The sequence below is a fragment of the Panthera leo genome, chromosome A3, assembly GCF_018350215.1.
Source record: "Panthera leo isolate Ple1 chromosome A3, P.leo_Ple1_pat1.1, whole genome shotgun sequence".
NCBI lineage: Eukaryota > Metazoa > Chordata > Mammalia > Carnivora > Felidae > Panthera > Panthera leo.
The window spans coordinates 83,966,512-83,973,448 of record NC_056681.1 but is presented as its reverse complement, the minus strand read 5'-3'; the positions used below and the strand labels follow the sequence as shown (position 1 = coordinate 83,973,448).

Here is a 6,937-nt window from a genome sequence, read left to right as displayed (position 1 = left end):
AATGCAAGGTGTATCATTTTTATAAAGCTCAAAAATCCATCAAAGTCAAGCAACACTCTATAGGGAAAGTCAGACAAAAAGAGAGAGAATGATTTTTAGTACAACAAGCAATGTTCAACACAAAGTTCATCTCCAGACTTGGAGGAGGCAGAGGCACATGATGTGGGAGGAGCATACAAGCAATTACAACCATGTTTGGGTTCTAAAATTGAGTGGTGAATCCACAACCATTCATTTTACTATTCTGCTTCATTCCTTACATGTATGTTATGTGACATATATCCCCACACTGAAGAATGGGATAAAGAAAAAGAAGCCAGAAGTAATAGCTTCATCCAAGAGCATTGTAAGAGCCTAGAGCAACACCGAAGATATCTGGGATATATTCTGAGTTCCCACTCACTTAATACCTCAATAACCTCTCCTGCTCTGACTCTCTTTTTCTGTATCTAACTCATGTTTTTCATAGACCACTTCCCAGGGAGCAGTCTGCAGCATTCTAAACACTTACAAGTCCTATAAACTGAGATAAGCAGAGTGAGAGAGTAACCGATCTCTTATAATTTTGCTAGTCACACATGCTTAACGTGTACATTTTCTTCATAACAGAAGAGACCATTTCTATCAGAACCACGGGGTTAATGTATTCTTTCCTTTCCCATCTCCCACCCCCAGACACTAACCAACCCCTCTGGGAAAAAAGCTTTTATCTTATCAGAGGCTGATGCTTTGGGGATAATGCAGCAATATTTTATTATTGCTGCTAATATGTGCATGTGGCTATAGATGGAACAATAGGCAAAGAACATTGCTTTGTTCTATGAAGTCATAAACCTACATTGACCAGTTTAAGTGGCTTCCTTCCTTTGGCAGCTGCCTTCTGAAAGATCTGGATATGCCTAGGTCTAATAGAAGGTCTTTGGAGGAGATTTTTGCCCACTAAAGAGAAGTAGAGAAAGAGATCTCTGTCTAAGGCTACTACAACTAACATGGTTCAAGTGTATGATCAGGGTATGGGAAAAATCTTAATCTTAGTCTTAATCTTAGTCACTCTGAGTTTTAAAAGGTGACAAATTGTTAACAATTATAGTGCCCAGGCTTAAAAATGAATGCAGAAATGGATTCAGTGGTGTGGCATACACAAAAAAATGTGGTTTTCTGGCTAATGCTTTGTTTCAGTTACTCCTCCACTCATATCATCTGTACCTTTTGCAATAAAAACTTGGATTGGAATACTAATCCATATTTATATTATCATGTTATGTTATGTTTGTTATGTTATGTTTTATGTTATGTTGTATGTTATGTTATGTTATGTTATGTTATGTTATGTTAGTTATGTTTAAAGCAACCCAATTCTCTAGCTGAATTTCCCCCAGGTCTAATACCATTTAATTGTATCTTAGGGTTGCTTTCTTCAAGGAATCCTGATGGAGAGCTGGACTTCAAATGTCTTCTTCCTTGGGAATAACATGAATAGGGAGCAACAGCAAAACAAAAGTGAGCAGACAGGATGAAGTATATTCAGATTGTATCACAGAGGCATGCTAATATAACATCATTGACTACAACACTATGCCAAACATTCACGTAAAGTTATTTTTGGAAAACAATCGATTATTTCTCCATAGAACCAACCCTCGCCACAGAGAATTCAAATCCTTTTTTAAAGCTATCCCAGACATACTGAATCAATCAGGAAAGTCCAGGTTATGCTGCAGTAACAAAAGAGACCACATATCCCAGTGGCTTAAAACACAAAGGTGTAATTCTTGCACTGACTATCCTGCACAGGCTGACTGAACACTTGTCTCCACATTATCTGACTCTGGAACCCAGATGTGTAAAGCCCACACTATATTAAATGTTGCTGATTGCTAAGGCTCAGGAAAAGAGAAAGTGATAGTGGTGATTCATGTGCATACTCTTAAAGCTTACAACCAGAAGCGACTTTCAAAATCTCCTCTCACATTTCAGTGGTTAGAGCAAAGGCCATTCCTAACATAAAGGAGGCAAGGAAGTATCCTACCAGCTGCCTAGAAGTAGAAAAAGACAACGATTTTGCAGACAGTAGACATTGAAATAGATCTTCTTAACAGTCATCAGAGATATATTCCTCCCAGGCTGAAGGGTGGGCATGATTTTTCAAACAGGTTAACTTTTAATGCTTACTAAAGCACAGGGCTAATGCTGATGAAAACGTATGGGCAGACGGAGAAACTCTTTAAATCAGAACCCCAGTCTGGAGTTGATATTCCAAATGGATGGCTGTTACTTCCAGACCCTGGAACCTGAATAAGGTTCTCAAAACAGTTTAATGGTATGCACCCAATGATACTGGTAATTTTAGAACTGTAGCTAGTAGACTTTCCATTTTTAATATGCAGACTAAAAGTGAACATTTCCAAAAGAAATTTTATCTTCTGAATTAACATATACCAAAATATTTCAAGCTATGGCTACAGAGCAAAATTATTCATTATTTTTAAGGAGCCAAGAAAAGAAAATGTTGTAACTGGGAACTTTAAAAGATGAATGTGAAAAGCCAAAATGCTATAAATGTTCTCTATATGCCAGAAACGCCTGAACTTTCCATTTTTACTAAATTACATCTAATGTAAGCACATTTGGCCTTTTCCTTGCTTCCTCATACTATGATATTCCAATCAAACCATTTCAACATAAACTAAATCTTGATCCAATACTATTATCTCAACCAGAAGCTCATTTTAAAGCAATATAACCTTTAATGAGATATATGTACAATGGGTATGAGCAGTGATATACCTAAAAAGCTGTTTCTCCAGAAAAAGAAGATACATTGAATATATTATTCTAGCATCACCTTCACATTCCACTTGCCAGGGAATTAGGGGCAATAGCCTATGTGAGTTTTCAAGGAGTGAGAAGGTTCACTATGAACTTCCTCCCCCTCTTTCTTCTTTTTTTTATGTAATACTTGATTTTCCAGGAGAGAAGGAAGAGCACTAAAGCCCATGAAGTATTATTATAACCTCTCCTTGGCATTAAAAGCAGGCAGCAGAGAAAGAAAAGAAGTTAATCCCTGTGAAGACCCCCTCCAGCTTTACTACTACACAAGTGCCCTCAATCTAGGGCAGGGCTTAGCAAACTTCTGTAAAGAGCTAGATGGTTAATTTATTTGGCTGTGCAAGCCATGAGGTCTCTATTGCAAATATTCAGTTCAGCCATTGTAGTATGAAAGCAGGCATAAACAATACGTAAACAACTGAGCATGGCTCTGTTTCGATAAAACTTTATTTATAAAAACTGGAGACTGGTTGTATTTGGCCCATGGGATCAGTTTGCTGATCCTTGCTCTTGGTAAGAAATACAGCCTAATGTTTGAATCTTAGATATGGCCATCGGTCTGCCTGGCTTCTTGTGTTCTGTCACCATACTACCTTTATTTTTCTTAATCAAACCTGCACCTAGCTTCTCCCTCCAAATATTTCTTTCCTTTCAGAACCACGATAGCTGTTGAGTCCTGTAGGTGAAATTTCAGGAAAGAAAAATTAGCCCCCTGATGTATATTTACCTATAAATCTCAACAACCAATATCACTTATTAGCTAGTAATGTGTGAAAAGCTCTTTATTAGGTCTTGAGCCAATAAAAAGGAAAGTAGCAATCAGCCTTTGCCTCAAGGAGCTAAGATTTTTATTAGAAGTGTCATGAGAAGAGGTAACTTTGCATTTCTTTGACAGAAACATGAGTGGGTATATAAGAACAAATGAGAGAAGACAAACAGCAAATAGGTGTCTGGAGTTAGGAAGGTGTCCACGAGCACTAGGAAAGTTCAAAGGCTGGAAGGTCACTGGAGAGCCTGGGCAAGAAAGACTCATATGGAGAAGGAAGCACAGACATCTAAAAAAGAAGAGGACATGGCTTCTTCCCACTTCTAAATTATTTTCCAATTAGTCTGACTTCCTTTGAATAATGGGCAAAGGTCAACTTAAACTTCCCTCTATTGCCTCACCACTCTCCAACCTCCTCACTGCCTCCACCCCAACTCTACAGAGGAAAATCCCTGATGTGGCTCCAGACCGATGGCACTAGTATGTCCCACCACCAAGCCAGGGTTGGGAGTGGAAGATAAGGGTGGGGTGGAGAGTCTTCCAGTGTGACTGAAAAGGATGTTTACATCTCAAGTGTACCTGAGGCACACTCCCATTAAAATCTCACATTTGGCTATTATTCTTTGGGCCCCTGCCTTTCTTTCTCCCATGAGGCTAATGTGATAGGAAGGGCACGGGATTTCTTCCATATTTAAGAAGGCAACTCTAACCTCTGTTCAGGTTAAGATCCAGGAAAATAAAGGCAGTGGTCATGTCATTAAGTCTGTATTACTCTCTATCAAAGATCATCTGAGACTCACGTGGGACAGTCCAACACACCAAGATGAGAGGTTCCATGCAGTGTGTGGTTTAGGGCAAAAGTTTGCATATCTGCTACAGATTGAATTTTTATACCTCTGCCAAAATTCTTATGTTGAAGCCTAATCCCCAGTGTGATAGCATTTGGAGGTAGGACCTTTGGGAAGTGATTAGTGCCCGTATGAAAAAGACCTCAGAGAGCTCTCTTGCTCCCCTCCTGCCATCTAGGGACACAGAAAGAACACAGCCATCTATGAATCAGGAAGCCGGTTCTCACCAGACACTGAATCTGCCCACACCTTGATCTTGGACTTCCCAGTCTCCAGAACTATGACAAATTAATATTTGTTGGTTAAGTCACCCAGTCTGTGGTATTTTTGTTATAGCAGCCTGAACAGACTAATATGATATTTAATTGATGAGTTTTTGTCTAGAGTCTCCCCCAGAACATTTCTCTTGAGCAGAAGTTTCTTTCCTTTTTCTCTCAGAAACAGGGCAAAGATCAAAGATCCCTGTTTTACACAGATATGTTCATACACAAGGAAGAAAACCTCAGCATGTTTGCTTGATCAGGTTAATAACATGCAGTGTGGCTATGACACTGAACTGTAGAGAGATTTCTCAGCCACCCCACCTCTCAGCTGTGCCACCTTGGAGAAGGTAGTTAACTTTTCTGTGTTTCCGAATCTCATCTCCAAAATAAGCATCATTACTTGATCTACCAACTGTACAGGATTGTTAGTAGGATTAACTAAAATAATGGTTATACAAGTATTCTATAAATGGAAAAGCTATTAACAATATGAAGAAGTTATAATTACTATTATGATTGACATTAGAAATTTTAATCAAGCTAGAAATAATGTTTTTGTCTCAAGCACTGAGTAGCATACTCCTAAACCAGTATTAAGCTCCTAATAGATCAGGATAACATTTATCAAACCAAGGCTCCACAGATTACTACTCCGGAAGATCTTAATAGTGATGCCATTAAAAAGGTTTTCCAAGGGACTCTGGAAATATGGCAGTGGTAGTAGCAGCACAGTTGCTAGATCTCCCAGGATCCCTACATAAAAATTGGCAGACCAATTAAATAGCAAAACCAAAACTCATAGACAAATTTAGAACAAAACTCGATAGCAAAGTAGTCCCATAATTCTCAAAATATAAGCAGGTGGAGATAAACCACCAATACCCTGAAGAACAGCATGCTATCACATCTGTGCAGGTAAAAGCAGAAGGAAGCAATGAGGTGAGGAGAAAGCCAAAATGGCGAATAGGTATTCACAGAAAAGCTTGAGGCTAATATGAGAACAGCAGCTGAATCTAGGAAGGATTTTGCCCACTTAAACAGTCTGGCCACCATAAAGTGTTGAAACTGACTTTTCATAACTTGCTTCCCAGACAGAGCTCCACACTGAAAGGGCTAGGAGTGGGATCAAATTAGAGCATGTTAGGGATGAGAGAGATGAGGAAAAGTAGGTATAGATAAAAATAGGGAAGGGAAACAGAGTCAGGAATCTCTGAAAACAAGCCACCATATTTTTTAACACTGTGTAAAAGCAACAGAAAAGATAGGTCCATGAAGTTTGAAAAGCTATCTGAATCAAGGCTTCTTATAAAAGTTCAAGAAAACTAATTTCACGTTAAAATGATCCACAGAAAAGAATTCCATAGAAAGTTAGTATTGGAAAAAAGAGAATAAAGAGCAGAATATTACTGTTGTAGAAAACAAGAGTGTGCCAGAAAGACATAGTCAAAATATAGATTAGAACTGTAGCATCCTGGGGCACTGGGTGGCTCAGTTAAGTGTCCGACTCTTAGTTTTGGCTCAGGTCATGATCTCATGGTTTCATGGACTGGAGCCCAGCATCAGGCTCTCCACTGGCAGCATGGAGCCTACTTGGGATTCTCTCTCTCCCTCTCTGCCCCTCCCCCCCCCACATGCTGTCTCTGTCTCTCTCAAAATAAATAAACTTTAAGAATAAAAAAAAAAAGAACTGTAGCATCCTATTCCAAAATAGGATGAGTTAATGAGTTACTTAATGAACTCATGAACTTAACTAAGTTAATGAATAACTTAATGAGTTAAAAGACATTAAGGAAATGATACAAGACATGAAAGAAAAACATAAGCCAAAATAAAAACTCAGAAATGAGATGATAAACTCAAGGAAAACCTAGGAAAAAAATTTTTTAATCATAAAACTAAACTATATTTAAGATGGCTGATTCCAGGAATGGGAAAGGAAATACAGAAGATTAGGTTAGAAATTCTTGATATACCAGAAAATTCTCAATAATTAGCAGGCCATGTCCAAAGGACTCAGAACACGGCTGGAGGAGGATCTCATGGCCAAAGATTCAACAAGTTGAAGTTCAATAGTTAGAATCACAATGAATTAAACTCCCTCACATATAGTTTAACGCATGAGCTCATAAAGATATTTGCCCAATAAAAGCATTTTATGTTAGAAAGTCAGGGGAAAGCTGAGTCAAACAGGTTTTTTTTCCTGTGGGGCTTTTCAGAACTATTAAAATGTG

General features: G+C 38.4%; 1 long non-coding RNA gene across 1 annotated transcript; it reads left to right on the top strand.

The window, feature by feature from the left end:
- The first annotated feature begins 879 nt into the window (after positions 1-879).
- Positions 880-4,116, top strand: LOC122215049. Its single transcript, XR_006200216.1, has 3 exons — positions 880-1,011; positions 1,407-1,500; positions 3,725-4,116. It is a non-coding gene; the product is annotated as an uncharacterized LOC122215049 (long non-coding RNA).
- Positions 4,117-6,937: the final 2,821 nt, after the last annotated feature.